This window comes from Triticum dicoccoides, chromosome 6B, assembly GCF_002162155.2.
Source record: "Triticum dicoccoides isolate Atlit2015 ecotype Zavitan chromosome 6B, WEW_v2.0, whole genome shotgun sequence".
In the NCBI taxonomy this organism is placed as follows: Eukaryota; Viridiplantae; Streptophyta; class Magnoliopsida; order Poales; family Poaceae; genus Triticum; species Triticum dicoccoides.
The window spans coordinates 341,226,502-341,244,097 of NC_041391.1; the positions used below are offsets into that span (position 1 = coordinate 341,226,502).

General features: G+C 47.4%; 1 non-coding gene across 1 annotated transcript; it reads right to left on the bottom strand.

The window, feature by feature from the left end:
- Positions 1-10,695: 10,695 nt before the first annotated feature.
- TRNAN-GUU lies at positions 10,696-10,767 on the bottom strand. The gene has a single exon. It is a non-coding gene; the product is annotated as a tRNA-Asn (tRNA).
- Positions 10,768-17,596: the final 6,829 nt, after the last annotated feature.

A 17,596-nucleotide genomic window follows, 5' to 3' on the forward strand; every position in this document is an offset into this window, starting at 1 on the left:
TCAGGGCAAGTTTAAAGGGAAGCCCAAAGGATCTTGGAACCCCAAGAAGGTGAAGGACAAGGAAGGAAACGACATGATGGATTTGCCATGCCACATCCACACGAAGAAAGACGAAGAGGGTAACTTCATTTACCCGAAACATACCACTCGCCAGTGCCGGCTCTTAATCCAGCATTTTCAAGGGAAACATCCCAAGGATAAGGAAAAGGAGTCGGACAAGGCTGAGGACAAAGAGGACAGTGATGAAGGATACCCCCATGTCAATTCCACCCTGATGATTTTTGCTGATGTGGAGAGCAAAAGTCGATTGAAAGTTATCAACCGTGAGGTGAATATGGTTGCTCCGGCGACACCCGGCTATCTGAAATGGTCTCAGACCGCCATTACATTCGACTAGTCTGATCATCCGACACACATAGCCACCCCTGGGAGGCAAGCTTTGGTGCTCGACCCAGTCGTCGAAGGCACTCGACTGACTAAGGTTCTGATGGATGGTGGCAGTGGACTGAATATATTGTATGCGGAGACGCTGAAGGGAATGGGCATTCCGATGTCCAGACTCAGTTCCAGCAACATGAGTTTCCATGGAGTCATTCCTGGAAAGAAGGCTGAGTCACTTGGCCAAATAGCTCTTGAGGTGGTTTTTGGCGATTCGAAGCATTTCCGCAAAGAAAAGCTAACATTTGAAGTCGTGGATTTCCAGAGTGCTTATGACGCTATTTTGGGCAGGCCAGCTTATGCACGGTTCATGGCTCAACCATGTTACGTATACCTCAAATTGAAGATGCCTGGTCCCAAAGGTGTGATCACCATCACTGGCAATCGGAAAAAGGCAGAAGAGTGCTTTCAGAAGGGCTCAAAGATTGCCGATGCTCAGATAACAGTGCTGGAGCTGCAAGAGTATCAGAAAAATGCAGATCCAAGTGATTTATTGTGGGCAAAGAAGCCCGCCACTGAGTCAGCGTTCCAGTCATCTAGTGAGACGAAGCCCGTCCACATTCACCCGACCGATCCCAGTGCTGCTCCGACTCATATCTCTACATCACTCGACTCTAAATAGGAAGAAGCGCTCATCCAGTTCCTCCGTGAGAACTGGGACATCTTCGCATGGAAGCCTACTGACATGCCGGGTGTTCCAAGGGGGCTGGCTAAGCATCATTTACGAGTCGACACAAAAGCAAAACCTGTCAAAGAACATCTTCGACGGTCCGCCGTCTAGAAGAGGAAGGCCCTTGGCGAGGAGGTGGCTCGGCTTCTGGCAGCAGAGTTTATCCAGGAGGTTTACCACTCCGAGTGGCTCGCCAATGTTGTCATGGTCCCCAAGAAGGACAAGTCACTTCGCATGTGCATTGATTTCAAACATATCAATTGGGCCTGCCCAAAAGATCATTTTCGTCTCCCTCGCATCGACCAAATTGTCGACTCGACTGCGGGATGTGAGAGATTGTCTTTTTTAGACGCTTATTCCGGGTACCATCAGATCCGTCTGTATGGACCCACGAGATCAAAACAGCTTTCATCACTCCATTCGGGTGCTTCTGCTATGTCACCATGCCATTCAGCCTCAAAAATGCCGGAGCCACGTTCATGAGGATGATTCAGAAGTGTTTACTCACTCAAATCAGTCGGAACGTGGAAGCGTACATGGATGATATTGTGGTCAAATCACAGAAGGGTTCTGACCTGTTGACTAACCTCGCTGAAACATTTGCCAATCTCAGGAGGTATGATATCAAGCTCAATCCATCAAAGTGCACATTCGGAGTTCCTGGTGGAAAGTTACTCGGTTTTCTCGTTTCCGAACGAGGAATCGTCGCTAACCCAGAAAAAGTTGGCACTATACTCCGAATGAAACGCCCTGTGCGTGTGCACGATGTCCAGAAGCTTACTGGATGCTTGGCCGCGTTAAGTCAATTCATCTCTCACCTCGGTGAAAAGGCATTGCCTCTTTACCGACTGATGAAGAAGTCAGACAAGTTCGAGTGGACACCAGAAGCTGATGCAGCGTTTGCCGAGCTAAAAGCTCTGCTCTCCACCCAGCCGGTGCTTGCTGCTCCAATCAGCAAAGAGCCTTTGTTGCTTTACATTGCAGCCACAGGACAAGTTGTCAGTACAGTACTTACGGTCGAGCGGGAAGCATAAGGGAAAGCCTTCAAAGTTCAGCGCCCAGTATATTATCTTTTCGAAGTGTTGACCCCATCGAAGCAAAGATACCCTCATTATCAGAAGCTCGTGTATGGGATCTACATGACCACGAAGAAGGTTGCTCATTATTTCTTTGATCATTCCGTTACAGTCGTCAGCGACGCCCCGCTGTCAGAGATTCTGCACAACAGAGATGCAACCGGTCGAGTGGCGAAATGGGCAATTGAACTCCTTCCCCTTGATATCAAGTTTGAGGCAAAGAAAGCCATTAATTCCCAAGCAGTAGCAGATTTCCTTGCCGAGTGGATTGAACAACAGCAGCCGACTCAAGTTCACTCGGAGCACTGGACCATGTTCTTTGACGGTTCTAAGATGTTAAATGGTTCCGGTGCTGGGGTAGTATTGCTTTCCCCCCGAGGAGATAAACTCAGATATGTGCTCTAGATCCACTTTGATTCCTCCAACAATGAAGCAGAATATGAAGCACTTTTGTATGGGTTGCGCATGGACATTTCACTCGGCGTCCGTCGCCTTATGGTTTATGGCGACTCAGATTTGGTGGTCAATCAGGTGATGAAGGAGTGGGACGTTAGAAGCCCAGCCATGACTGGATACTACAATGCAGTGAGAAAGCTTGAAAAGAAATTTGAAGGGTTAGAGCTCCATCATATACCCCGATTGAAGAATCAAGCGGCTGATGATTTGGCGAAGATAGGTTCCAAGAGAGAAGCCATTCCCAGTGATGTGGTCTTGGAACATATCCATACTCCGTCAGTTCAAGAAGATCCTCATACCGAAGAAGCTCCGCAGCCTAAAAGTGTCACTGATCCGACTGAAGTTGAAGTTCCAGCAGTGGTCGACCTGATCATGGAAGCGTTGGTGATCACTCCCGATTGGACAGTGTCGTACATCGCGTATATCTTAAGGAAAGAGCTCCCAAAGGATGAAGAAGAGGCTCGACAGATCGTCCGCCGATCTAAGGCCTTTACTATGATAAAGGGACAGTTGTACAGAGAAAGCGCGACTGGAGTTGGTCAGAAGTGTATAACGCAAGAAGGTCGGATAATCCTTGTCGATATCCACTCGGGGACCTGTGGCCATCATGGGTCCTCTCGAACCATTGTGGCTAAAGCATACCGAGCGGGATTTTACTGGCCAAGAGCGAATGAAATGGCAAAGGAGATAGTCGACAAGTGTGAAGGATGTCAATTTTACTCCAACATGTCACACAAGCCCACCTCAGCCTTGAAGACCATTCCACTCGTCTGGCCTTTCGCTGTATGGGGATTGGATATGGTTGGACCACCGAGAACAGGCAGAAGCGGCTTCACCCATGTGCTGGTAGCAGTCGACAAGTTCACCAAGTGGATTGAGGCTAAACCCATCAAGAATCTTGATGCCGGCACTGCTGTCAGCTTCATTAGGGAGTTGATATTTAGATATGGAGTTCCACACAGCATCATCACTGACAATGGGTCAAACTTCGATTCCGAGGAATTCAGAGCCTTCTGCACATCTCAGGGCACACGAGTCGACTATGCTTCAGTCGCTCACCCTCAGTCGAATGGACAGGCAGAACGAGCAAATGGCTTAATTCTCAAAGGATTGAAACCCCGATTGATGCGCAATCTCAAGCATGCAGCTGGTGCATGGGTCGACGAACTTCCGTTAGTACTTTGGGGATTAAGGACCACACCTAACCGGTCGACTGGGAGAACTCCGTTCTTCTTGGTCTACGGAGCTGAAGCGGTCTTGCCGAGTGACCTGCTTCACAACGCACCCCGAGTCGAACTCTACACCGAAGCTGAAGGAGAGCAAGCCCGGCAGGACGCAGTCGACCTTCTAGAAGAAGAAAGAGAGATGGCCTTGATCCGATCGACCATTTATCAACAGGACTAACGTCGCTTCCATGCCAAAAACGTGAAGAGTCGAGCCTTCCAAGAAGGAGATTTGGTTCTCCGAGTGGATCAGCAGAAGCCACACAAGCTTGCTCCTACTTGGGAAGGTCCCTTCATCATCACCAAGGTTCTCCACAATGGAGCATACTGCCTTTACAATGTCGAGCACCAGATTGACGAGCCCCGAGCTTGGAATGCGGAGCTGCTCTGCCCCTTTTATACTTAAGTATGCTCTCAGATGAGATGTAATAAAAGTACTTCTGTAGTTCATTTTTCAAAGACAATAGTGTTATAATTTTCCCAGTGATTGTTGTTACTTTTGTCCACATACAGGTCCCCCAGTGGGTGGCTTAGCTGCGAGTCCGTTTCGCCTAAGTTTGTAAAAAAAATCCTTGCCGAGTGGTGAGCCAGCATCCCACTCGGGGGCTTAGCTGCGAATCCGTTTCGCCTAAGTTTAACAAAATCCTACCGAGTGGTGAGCCAGCCTCCCACTCGGGGGCTTAGCTGCAGTCCAAGTACTTGCCTAAGTTCAACAAAATCCTGCCGAGTGGTGAGCCAGCCTCCCACTCGGAGGCTTAGCTGCAGTACAAGTACTCGCCTAAGTTTAAATAAAATCCTGCCGAGTGGTGAGCCAGCCTCCCATTCGGGGGCTTAGCTGCAGCATAGCGCTTGCCAAAGTACAAATACAACATGCGCTCCGCAAGGAGGACGAGGCGCAGGGCGACTGCTACCCTCTCCTTCTGAGCTAGGCCACAAATACAACGTCTGCTCTGCAAGGAGGACGAGGCGCAGGTCGACTGCTACCCTCTCCTTCCGAGCTACGCCACAAATACAACGTGCGCTCCGCAAGGAGGACGAGGTGCAGGTCAACTGCTACCCTCTCCTTCTGAGCTACGCCACAAATACAACGTGCGACCCACAAGGAGGACAAGGTGCAGGTCGACTGTTACCTTCCCCTTCAGAGGTACGCCACAAAAATCCTACCGAGTGGAGAGCAGACCTCCCACTCGGGAGCTTAGCTGCAGCCCAGTGCTCACCTAAGTTCAACAAAATCCTGCCGAGTGGAGAGCAGACCTCCCACTCGGGGGCTTAGCTGCAGCCCAGTGCTCGCCTAAGTTTTTGAAAATCCTACCGAGTGGAGAGCAGACCTCCAACTCGGGGGCTTAGCTGCAACCCAGTGCTCGCCTAAGTTTTTGAAAATCCTACCGAGTGGAGAGCAGACCTCCCACTCGGGGGCTTAGCTGCAGCCCAGTGCTCGCCTAAGTTTTTGAAAATCCTACCGAGTGGAGAGCAAGCTTTCCACTCGGAGGCTTAGCTGCGGCCCAGTGCCAGCCTAAGTATGATGAAGTACAAGTCGATTGCAATATGTGCTTCATCCCTACCTGCAAAAGAGCATCTCAAACACCAGCATATAGACCGAGCGAAAGACGAGGCAGATGCAAACATATTCAACGTCAAATCCAAGTTCAGATAGCGTCCTACGGAACCAGAAGTGCTCAGGCACCAAGCCTGTTAAAGTTTATCGATTACAAAAACCACTCAGCATACCGAGGCAAATTTAAGGCATCAAGCATAGAAGTTTTTTACCCCTCCTGTGGAGGGCTGGAAGACGCAACAAACTCGTCCAAGTCGATTCCATTTGTGATCCGAGTGGCAGCAGCAATGAAGGTCTCCATGAAGGATCGGAAGTCATGCTTCTTGGTATTGGCTACCTTGAGAGCCGCCAGCTTGTCCTCTCGCGCGTCCTTGTAGTGAACGCGGACCAGAGATAGAGCAACATTGGCACCACACCTGGCAGAAGACTTCTTCCATTCTTGCACTCGACTTGGAACTTCGTTCAGTCGAGTCATCAGAGACTCAAGGTCATTCTGAAGTGTTTCTCCTGGCCAGAGTGCCGTGTCGATGCGCGACGTTGCAACCTTCAGTCTTGCAAGATAGTCCACGACAGCAGCAACACGAGATTCGAGTCGGAGCACGTTCATGGCGGCTTCATCCTTCACAGGGGAGTTGATAGGATCTAGGCTCGTCCCTAGTCGACCAGTCTCCTCCTCAAAGTTCTGGAAGAACTCTGCGGACACAACCCAAAGTTAAGGCAACAGTTTGGTGGCAAGACCATGATTAAAAGCCTGTCGGATACAAAGGGTTACCTTCAAGCATGAGGAATAGCTTCTTGGTGAGTCCTCCCAGATAAGCCTCCAGATCATTCTGCTTTCCCACCAACTCACTGGCCTTGTCACTCAACGCAATCTTGTCATTCTTCAGTCGACTGGCCTCCTTGTTGGCCGCATCAAGAGCAGCTTTCAGATTGGTATTCTCTTCTTCAAGTTTGCTGATTGAAGCCAGTTTTTCTTCTGCGAGCTTGGTCTTCTCTGAAGCTGCTTTCTGCGCCTCAGCGAGGTCAAGATCCTTCTTCTTCAGAGAATCCCTCAGTTTATCTGCAAAATCATAGTGAGATCAGACTCAAGAAGGGACAAGAAACAAAAGCAGTCGTCAAGGTTCTCACCAAGCATAACTTTTGCCTCCTCCTTCGCCTTCGTGAAGTTCTCCTGGACAAGCTTCAGATCAAGTTTGAGCTGGATGTGCTTGTTCTCCAACTCAGTATAACGAGCTGCAAGCTCGCAAGATTTCTGCAAAGGATCAATCAACAGATGTCAAAAGATAGGTCACTTCCGAGTGACTAAGAAAAAAAATTGTAGTATTTCTAAGACTACAGCCGAATCTAAACATTCGACCGTAGTTTCGGGGACTACACCCAGTGGGTGCACTCAGCGTGCCCCCACTAGTTCTATCAGCTAGAGTCGATCAGTCGACCAAAAAAGATAGAAAGGCTAACCACCAGCAGTTAGCCACAGTTAAAAAAAAGAGAGAGGTGTTCTTCAGACCATAGTCGACTGCCAGCAGTCGACCACGGTCTCGGGGACTACACCCAGTGGGTGCACTCAGCGTGCCCCACCGGTTCTATGATTCCATTCGACCAGATCGAGTAAAGAAAGTAATGAGAAAAAGTTCAGTACATAAAGACTATGGTCGACTGCCAGCAGTCCACCATAGCCTTGGGGACTACACCCAGTGGGTGCACTCAGCGTTCCCCCACCTATCCAGATATTCAATCGACACACCCAGTGGGTGTACGGCAGATTCTAAGATTTTCAGAAAAGTTTTCAGGTATCATATCCTAATAGAACAGGCGGTGATTGACTGACCTAAACATTGCTCTGAAGGGCTGAACTGGCGTCATAAGCCACTTGATTGGCGTCTCGGATCGCCTTCACTTGCTCCATCATGACCCCCGCCTGGCGTATGGCTTCTTTAGCAGTGCTTGCTTGGTCTTCTGGGACATGGTGAGTGGAGAAAAGTGAAGGCTGATCAGCACCCGACGACGAAGGGCGAGCACTCGTCAGCGGCACCGCAAAGGACACGGTAGGCCGAGTGACGTTGTCCCCCTCCGCAATCAACGTCTCAGGTGCTGATATGACCTGAGCTGTCTTGCCAGCAGATGCCCTCCTATTCCTCCTCTTCCTCGGTGGTTCCTCGTCATCATCATCAGGAAGATCAATGATGATATTAGATGAGCTGCAGGAAAGATTCAAAGTTAAAAATGAAGATCCTACCGACTGAAAATGAAACTACAAAGGTCATACCAGGGTTGGAAGTGACAACATCCTCCATTTCGTGATCTTCAGGTCTGGTTGAGGTCTCAGAAGTAGCAGCACTACAGTTTCAGAAATCAGTCGGTCAACTAACGAATCGACCAAGAATAAATCCATGTGAAACAAGGAAACACAAGTTACGTCATTACCCAGAAATAGTGGGAATCACCATCTTCATCTTCGGCAAGGCCTTCGTCGGCTTTGATGGCGCCACTCGAGACTGCTTCGACGCTTTCTCAGTCGGCGCCGGAGAGGTCGTCTGAGGACGCTTGGTCGATTGCACGACAGGCGCGACCCCCTTGCCACGCTCGACTGCAGGGTCATGGACAAGCTTGGATCGTCTTTCAGAACGGGGAGGCGCGACTTCCTCCTCCTCTTCCTCATCAGAGCCAGCATCCTCATCACCCTCATCGCCATCCGATTCCCACTCCTCTAGACTTTCGCCTCCACTTCCTTCCTCCTCCTCGGTCTATGCTTGCACCCCGTTGGGCATCGAATACAACTCAGTGGTAGCCTGAAAGACAACAAACAAGACAAAAGTCAATCGACTGATTTGCAGCAAAACAGAATGAACGAAACATGATTACAGTCGGAGATAGGTGGTCATACCTTGTCTGGTTCATAAGACTGCTCGAGTGGCGGGATCCTCCTTGCCCCACGAGGGTTATCTTTGTTCCCTGTGATGGCAGTCATCCACCTCTCCAATGTGGTGTTGTCGACCTCCTCTGGGTGGACCCGAGTGGTGTCTTCGGTACCAGAGTACAACCACATCGGGTGGCCTCGGTATTGGAGTGGCTGAATGCACCGTCGAAGGAAAACCTCCAGAAGATCCATGCCAGTGACCCCGTCGCGAATGAGCTGGACTACACGCTCCATCAACATTTTAACCTGAGCCTTCTCCTTCAGAAGCACCTTCAGAGAGGATGGCTTGTTCACTCGACTCATGGAGAAAGGAGGGAGCCCAGTCGACTGCCCTGGCGTCGACTGGTCTTGGCAGTAGAACTAGGTCGACTGCCACCCTCTAACCGACTCGGGAAGGGTCATGGCTGGAAAAGCACTCTTACTCCTCATTTGGACCCCAAGACCCCCGCACATCTAGATTACTTGGGTTTTCTCTTCATTCGGATTAGCCTTTCTCACCGTCTGAGAGCGACAAGTGAATATGTGTTTGAAGAGGCCCAGTGCGGCCGACAACCCAAGAAGTTTTCGCACAAAGACACGAAAGCGGCGAGATAGGCAATGGGGTTGGGTGTGAAATGGTGGAGTTGTGCCCCGAAGAAGTTCAGAAACCCCCGAAAGAAAAGATTTGGCGGCAGAGAAAACCCGCGGTCGACATGGGTAGCTAAGAGGACGCACTCACCCTCCTGGGGCTGCTGCTGCCATTCCGACCCCGGAAGCCTTGCTGACTTGTGGGGGATCAGTCCTTCGTTGGCCAGATCGTCGAGGTCCTTCTGAGTGATAGTCGAACGGATCCAATCCCCCTGGATCCAACCTTGCAGCCGGCTGGACCGCGACGAGGATCCTCCCTGACTGGTTGCTCTCCGCTTCGCCTTCGCCGTCGCCTTCTTCGCCCGCTCCAAAGCCGCCGTCTTCTCCTTCACCATTGTCGCCGATGAGGCAGGCACGGAGCAGCGGTGCTGAGCAGGTGGCGAGCGCAGCAGATGAGCCTGAAGACGAGGGAGGGGAAAATGGGGGCGCGCTGTTCAAAAAACCTCTGCCCGGCGCCTTATATGGAGTCGCTTCCGAGTGGCTGACAGGTAGGCCCGGGCAATCTTGTCAAATCCCGCGACAGTCGCACGAGCGATATGTGGCGAAAAAGGCGGCATGGAAATCGAGGCATCTCTGCCTTATCCCATCCGTGAACCGCGGCCTTCTCTGCTTTGCGCGCTTCCCGAAATTCGGATCCCACTAAATCCGCTAACAGCAAATCAACTGGTCAGATGGAAGATCCCCTATGATCCATCGCTCGGAAATCTCCAAGTTCGTAAAGTTCACTCGACAGATGAAAAGAATCGATCAAGGCGACTGAAAGAAAAAGTTGACACCATCACTAAGAAGTCATTGATCCAGAGTGAGACACACTCGCAGCACAAAAAGCAGGACGGAAAGATTATCAACTCCCTCCTCACTCAAACCTCGATCCATTCGGGGGCTAATGATGAAGCCATGTACCTAGGGTAGGGTCATGGACCTGTCCAAGGTACCCTCCCCAAGGACATATTTAGAAGAAACTCCCTTCCAGTCGACCTGGAAGGATTCCACTCGACGGACTCAAAGACACTCGACCATGAAGACTCACTCGACCAGCAGGAGTTCAAGAGCCACTCTGTATCCAAACGGTCTGTAGTTAAGTAGTCTTAATGGTCACGATGACACTTTATGTAAGGCGTTACGAGTAACGCCAGGCCTTAATGTACCTTAAACCCTCCGCTACGTGGGCTGGCTGGGGTCCTGGCAGACTCTATATAAGCCAACTCCCGCCACTGGCAGAAGGGTTCGCACCCCTTTAACTCATACGCATATAATCCAGTCGACCGCCTCTGGGCTCCGAGACGTAGGGCTGTTACTTCCTCCGAGAAGGGCCTGAACTCGTAAATCCTTTGCGTATACAACTACTCCATAGCTAGGATCTTGCCTCTCCATACCTACCCCCTATTCTACTGTCAGTCTTAGTACCACGACACCACATCCATCCATCCTCCTACCTAAAGACGCCTTTTCTTGTTCGTTCTTTGAATTACGCTAGTGGAGACTAATTCCTTCCGGCTAATGAAGATACTACCCCATTCTTCCCATTCATTCCCAGTGGATCCTTCTTATCCCTTTTCATTGAACGAACCAAGTTCACCTATACGAGAGTGAGGAATAGAAATCCTACAATTAACTTCCCTTTTTTGATGTCCTGTTTGACAATTCTGCTGCGTCTTTAGAAAAAAAAGAAGGACAAGGGTCGCTAGTCAGAAAAGCTATAACTATCAATTCGAATTCTGAATGAATCAAATCTCCCCAAGTAGGATTCGAACCTACGACCAGTCAGTTAACAGCCGACCGCTCTACCACTGAGCTACTGAGGAAGAACGGACTTAAGGAAGCTAACTCTCGTTCTTTGGCCCAACCAACCGCAAACCGAAAATCCAAAAAGTGCGTCACTTTTTCTCTTTCACATACACCGGGAGAAAGGGTGACGATAGCAATCCCCTTTGCCTCCCCGGCCGGGGCAAGACAAGGGGGGCGACGGTCAACCATCAACTCTTGATATGCATATTGATCAATCGATCTCCGTGTCCTGCCAGTTCGCTAAGTAGACTCACTCTACCGAGGGGAAACTAAGGTTGGTTCCCGCCAATTCCCTTGCCGATCAGCCTTGGAATTGGCAAGTATGAGAGAGGACTCTCTCTGTCTCTCCGAGTTTCAACTACTAAGTGAAGTTAAGTAGCACTTCCGCTATTCTAAATGTGAATAGATTCTGATCAAGCAAGCAGGACAAGGTGGTCCTTTCATCTCTTTGTGTGCTTCATGCTCTATAAATGATCATGAGCAAGTTTAATGCTAGAAAAAACGAGATCTGCCTAATAATTTCGGTAGATGAAGTAGTGGGAGGTCACGAAGGAAGTAAGGGGGCATGTTAAGTTGATAATTTCGAACATTGTAGCATCCTTTTGACGGTTGGGCTTTGAGTTGAGAACTTTTAAGAACTCTTAATATGAAAATACACATTCTAAAATGACGCATCGAGCGAGACCATTCTGTTTCATTGTGAATGGAAGACATTTTCGACATACAACATCTACTCATATCCAGCTTCGTGTCATTTTTGAACACTGCGATCAGAAAGCAGCAAGCGGGGGAGAGTCAAGTCAAGTACAACATAGGACTGACGGGGTGGGGCGCGCCAAAGCAACCCGGGACCCCTCCGGGGTCACTACAAAAGCGCTGGCGCCTTCTTTTGAAGGTGAAAAACTACGCTAGCGAAGAAAAAGAAAAGGGCTGCGCTAATGGCAAGGAGCATGAAAAGGGCAGCTAGCTCGAAATCCGATAAATCGAATACCTCCTGGCTTCAGTTATGAGAGAGAACTCCAAGGCAGGATAAAGACTGAGTTGGATTCAGCCGCGCGGTGAATGAAACAACATTCATGGAATGAGTTGAGGCAAAACCTCCAGCTCTTTTTCAGAGTCAGGGGCTTTAAAAGCGCTTTAAAAAGGGTTGTCTGCATTACTGAATTCACTATATCAAATTGTAGTAAAAACAAGGGGCCACGTAGACTATTCTGAGGTGGTATGCTAAATCCATGATCAACTGATGTAGCTAGTGTGACTAAAGCAGCAACTATTGGCTTAACTGGTTCTAAACTCTCCCACCCGATAAAGGAATTGAAAGACTACCCCGAGCCACGTAGACTATTCCCTTCCGCGGACATTCTTTTCTAGAAGGAAAGTAGCAAAGCCGAACGCAAATACACATGCAAATTGCATTGACTACCTCATCACTGTCCAAAATGGGGGATACCGCTATTCATACATGGATGGATAAGGGACTCCGCTGACAACATCAGTAGATGACTTTTCTCGCAGAATGCTATTAACGTTGGAAAAAAACACAGCTCTCAAACTCACCCTCCGGGTGATAGGTAGAAGCATTAGTACCTAACGGAGCGGTATCTAACCAAAAAGCGAGGTGATGTTCTTTTTAGAAACAGGATGGAGCATGGCTTCCTTTCTTCTTAGATACATTTCATTCATTCCATTTCTCTATAGTTTACACCAGAACATCTTGCTAATCCTGATAGATCTCGAAAAGGGTGGGGGCACTAGAACCAAATCTACATACACATCGAAACTTCCTACCTCAACCAAGCTAGCACCTTCATCCCACCAATGCATTGTACGACTCTCCACCCCCTTTTCCTCCCTCATGAAATCCTAATTTCCCGCAATGAAATTCGATTTCGTTCATGTCGGCGGTTGGCAAAACGGCCCTGAGATCCGGGACTGGTAAAACATGGGTGCCCAATTTGCTTTTCCATGCTCCGCCTTAGTGCCCTTATGAAGGCGGTGGGGAGTCCTTATCCTTTGAACCAAACTCTAAGGAATGCTCAATTGCCTGATGTCTCAACTGCAATGGTGAACTCAGTGACATACACTGAAATGGATTGCATCTATTGTTCCAAACAAGGCTAATATTAGCATAAAAGCCCTTCCATGCAATTTCTTGCTTCGCTCTATAGACGAAAGTGCCGGATAGTCAATGGTAACCAGAAGATCTATGGTTTTCGAGAGGAGGTAATTGGAAAAATGATTCATTCCTTTGCTTTCTTTCAGATATCTATTCAATAAGATGATCTTACCTTACCTAAAAACTAGATTCATGAAGAAGCCCAAAAAGTGTCGGGCTTAGTGCAGCCCAGGTCCTAGCCAGAGTGGGGTTCTGCCATGGATATTCGGTCCACTCCAGAATTCCATTCATTTTTCAAACGTAACTCGATTGACTCAATTCACAAACGGCAAGGAAGTCAAAAGTGACGCTTATAGGTCGTACGACAATTGCTTATCTTCCGGGACTACATACATCTTTTCTTTAACAACTACCATACAAGCTATTCGCTTAATACATGCTAGTAGGTAGGCTGGTGGTGGAGTATTTATTTTCGTCTTTTTTTGGTCTGCCTGTATTTCGGTTTTGGGATGGTGCGAATCCATCTATCCACCATTCTTTTATCTTTCAGTAGTGTCAACCTCAGTTCTGGTTCTTTATCTTGCAATACTCTCCGTTGTCCTGGAAGCAATGCTTGAAAGAAAGCGTAAGGAAGCGTCAAATCAGTATGATGTATTGGCAAAGCCAGTAAGAAGGGAATCAAAAGTAGATAGGGACTCCAACAGTAGATGTGGTTTTATACCTTGATGAATTGGTATCTTATAGCATAGCGAATTTACTTTTCTTTCAAAAGGATATATCAACCTGTAGTGAAACCGGGCCACCGAGCTTGCTTTTACCGCTCTTACAGCTCTCTCTCTCTTCTTTTTTATGGGTAGTTTGGCCAGAAAGAGAAAGAAGAATGTACCCATTTCTATTTATCCATTCTCATAGAAAGTACCAAAAATGTTTTTGAATGTATGGAGCAGGCATATGAGTTGATATCTTCAAGAGTCAAATCCTTTTCTTGCCCACCCAGCCATAAAAGAAAAAAATCATTACGAGTGGTCTTAAACCCTCACCTCAATCTCAAAAATGGAATTGAAAAGCTCCAATTTAAATAATGGTACTGGGGAAATACCCAGGGAAGAATCATTCTTTGAATCATCCAGATCTATCAATTTGCGAATTCAATAAAAAACGGACTGATCCTTGGAATACACCATCATCTTTCGAAGTGCGCAGTCAATATTATGTTATATTCAAAGAAACGAGTCAAAGAGTAAAGGCTTCACCCTTCAATACCACACTTCCAATCGAAATTCTTACGAGATTGACGTTCGAAGAAAAAGACATGGTTTGATAGAAACTTTAAGTGGGTATCAAATAAACTGGAATGAATGGTATCAATTTCTTCTTTTCTATACTGAATCTGCTTTGGTATCTCTTTCTTCCTTCCCTTCTGTAAACCAAGAAGTGACTAGCGTCTGGCACTCACTTTCCAAAGCACCAATTGACTTGCTTTCAGAACAACCCTGATCAGTTATACCTGAAATACCACCCGTACGTAGTACGCCATTCCCAACGCGGAGCGCCTTTATTTTCGTATTGAACTCCTCTAGGAAGAAAAAGTTAGACCGTAGCCTTGTCGAACAACCTCATTTCTTGCTTTTGTCGATTGACTCATGGGACTCTATTGAATTCTAGCATGGGTGTGGTAGATTACTGACGTGAAACCGGACCTCTATGAGTGCTCTACATGGCCGGATCAAAGCTCCAAATCGTAATGTCGCGGCATACATAATCAGAAAATAGGATTCGTGAGAGCGTTTTCTTTAGCCGTTCCTTAAGAAAGCTATCGACTTAACCGCTTGTGTTAAACATATAGATTGTCCTATTCTCTCCTTTTTTTTCTCAAATGACCTATTTCACATAACCGATGTTGATTACAGATTTTGCCTTGTGTCACATTATCATGGTGATCAATTCCTTTCGTGGATCGATTGAAATAACCGATTTTGGTGTATTAATTCCAGATAGGTAATTTTCCTCAAGGTCATAAAGATCGGTCATCTAGCGTGGACTTCTGACTCTAAGTGGAAAGTCTTTCTCATCAACCTCTTCCATCCAAAACCGTTTTTCAGCATTTTTTTCTGCCAAGTTACTTAAATCTATATCGGAGCTATAGAATCGGTAGACCCGTAAGCGAAGATGGTTCGCTCCCACATAAAGAGACGGATAGTCGATGTGTTTAGCATAGTGACACTTTTTTGGTGCCGAAACAGCCCCAATCCCTTTGGTCATTTCGCTTTTCGTGCCGGCCTGTATTCAAAGTTTCTTGGATTTGCGGTGCCTGAATGCCTTTCTCCTTCTTTTTGGTAACGTCGGATGCCCGCCTTTGGCGCTCAGAAGTGGATTCTCCTTCAAAGAGGGCTTTTCCCCTAAGAAAGGGACATGGTTGTACTGGATTTCTAGTCCTATAGTGGAAGAGCAGATAGGATCACACCTACACGTAAGTTTGTTCGTTGGGTTAGTGGCCACCCGCACTCCAACCTATCTATATGGAAACAAAGCGAATGACAAGGCCAAAGTAGCTGACTCTTATCGCTAACTTGACTCGGTCTAAGGGCGAGCTTGAATACAACTCATAGAACGACTCCTCCAAGGACCTTCAGGCACTCAAATAGATAGTGAGACATACACCATCTATAGAACTTGAATGACAATACACACATATATTCTAGCTAACAATCAGAAACTGTATCCAAATGGAGGGGACACTCTTCCTTCAGAAAGATGCCTTCAAAAGAAAAGCTCTTCCCCTCAACGACACAACACATTTTCTCAAATGTTCCACGTTTCTCACCATATCCTCATAGGGATGAAGCACAAGAAAGAGGATTACTTGGTTACCTTGCTTCCCTCGCCTAGGACAGTAGAAGGATCTGTGGCCGAAGGCACCACAAACGAAGCGGGTCACCTCTTTTCTGCAGATCTCCGCAAGATGACCCTTCTCCCCGTAATGATAGCACATAATGTTTTTCCCATGCTTGCGCGGTGAGGAGGACGAGGCCTTGAGAAGCTTTTCCACCATTTTTCCCCTTTGGGATTTGGATCCATGTTTTCTTTAACGATCTCCGTGATAGTAAAGGTTTTTTTGGTAGCCTTTGCTTTTGACGGCGATGAAAGAAAGAGAACCCCTACTATCTTTTGATCGTGGTCAAAATCATCCAAGTCCCCTTTTCAGATCTTTCTCCTGGTTTTGATCATCACCGTTCACCTACTTGTTACGGAGATCCCGACCAATGCACAATCCAGATTTTTTTTCGCTTTTTTTCTCCCATCCCATCTTGGATGGGCCCAAAAGCTTTTCTCATGTTTGAATGGAGGTCTTCCGCAAATGAATTTCCATATAGGAATTATATAATGTGCCTGCAGATATTGATTGAAAGCTTGTTTCAATTGAACGAGAAGGCAACAAAAGGGAGCTTGGAGCAAGAGGAGTCATTTAGTAGTTCACGAAAAAAGGCATAGTAGAGAAAGTCTAAGGAGCAGGAAAATTTGGTCACGTAGATCTTCTATTTCGCCGGAATTCGTTGATTGCTCCGTACTCATTTACAATGGAAAAACTCCTGTTCGTTGTAAGATCACCGAAGGTCATAAATTTGGAGAGTTTGCTTTTACACGGAGACGAAGACCCTATCGAACAAATAGAGGAAAGGGGAAAAAGTAAAGTCTAAGCGACATATGGATCAATAAGGAAATCCAATTTCGGTAATCTGAATCCCATATAGGTCTTTTCTTCATACTCGACCAGCCCTAGGTTGGGGATAATGAATTTTTCGAATCTTGTTGGTAGATGCTTCACTCCGAGTCCGACTGGGACAGAATGGGGGACCCAGGCCCTTCAATGCCTCCCTCCGGATCCACTAACTCGGAATAGCTATTCAAAGCTTTTCTGGCTGACTGTGAGGACGCCTCTGCATCCCGGGAGCAGACCGCTCCCCCGGAAGCTGTGGTCAGTCAAGAGCAGCATCCGAATCCCGCTCCAATGCCTGGAGTGGCAGCGGAAGCAAAACATAACCATCCTTCTTTTGATTGGGAGGGACGACCTCTCTCTCTTTGAGAGGAAAGTTCTCTACAAAAGGCTCGCACCTGTCACGCCCAGATTCTGGAAACATTGCGTGATATTACTCTGAAGAACGGAGAGGAGCTCCGTGAAGAAGACTATCGCACCATGCTTGATTTCATGTTGAGCCGACTCCAGTCCGACGTCAATCCCCGGGCGTTGAAGGAGCTCCTGAACAGACTCCAAAATGGTCGGGCACGATCTCAAACTTCTAGGGCGGCAAGGAGATTCCTTGACGAGGACTAGTGAGGCTATAGTACTTACTATGCATAGGACTACAAAGGTGAAAAGACAGGATGTATTTCGATGAAATGCCTTGGATGTGATGTGATCGGCAAGAGAAATATGGAATTTGGTATAAGGAAGGAAATCAAACGCGTTGTTTGAGAAGGAAAAAGGGTAACTAGAGAAAAAATCAAAATAGGCTCTCCCTGGACTCTACACAGGACTTCTTTCTAAGCCTCACATAATTTGAATTTCTCTGACATTCCATGTTTCCGAAACGGATCCTATAAAATATTTCACTTTTTCTATGATCATCTCTATTTTAGGTATTCGAGGAATCCTCCTTAATAGACGAAATATTCTTATTATGTCAATGCCAATTGAATCAATGTTATTAGCTGTCAATTTGAACTTTTTG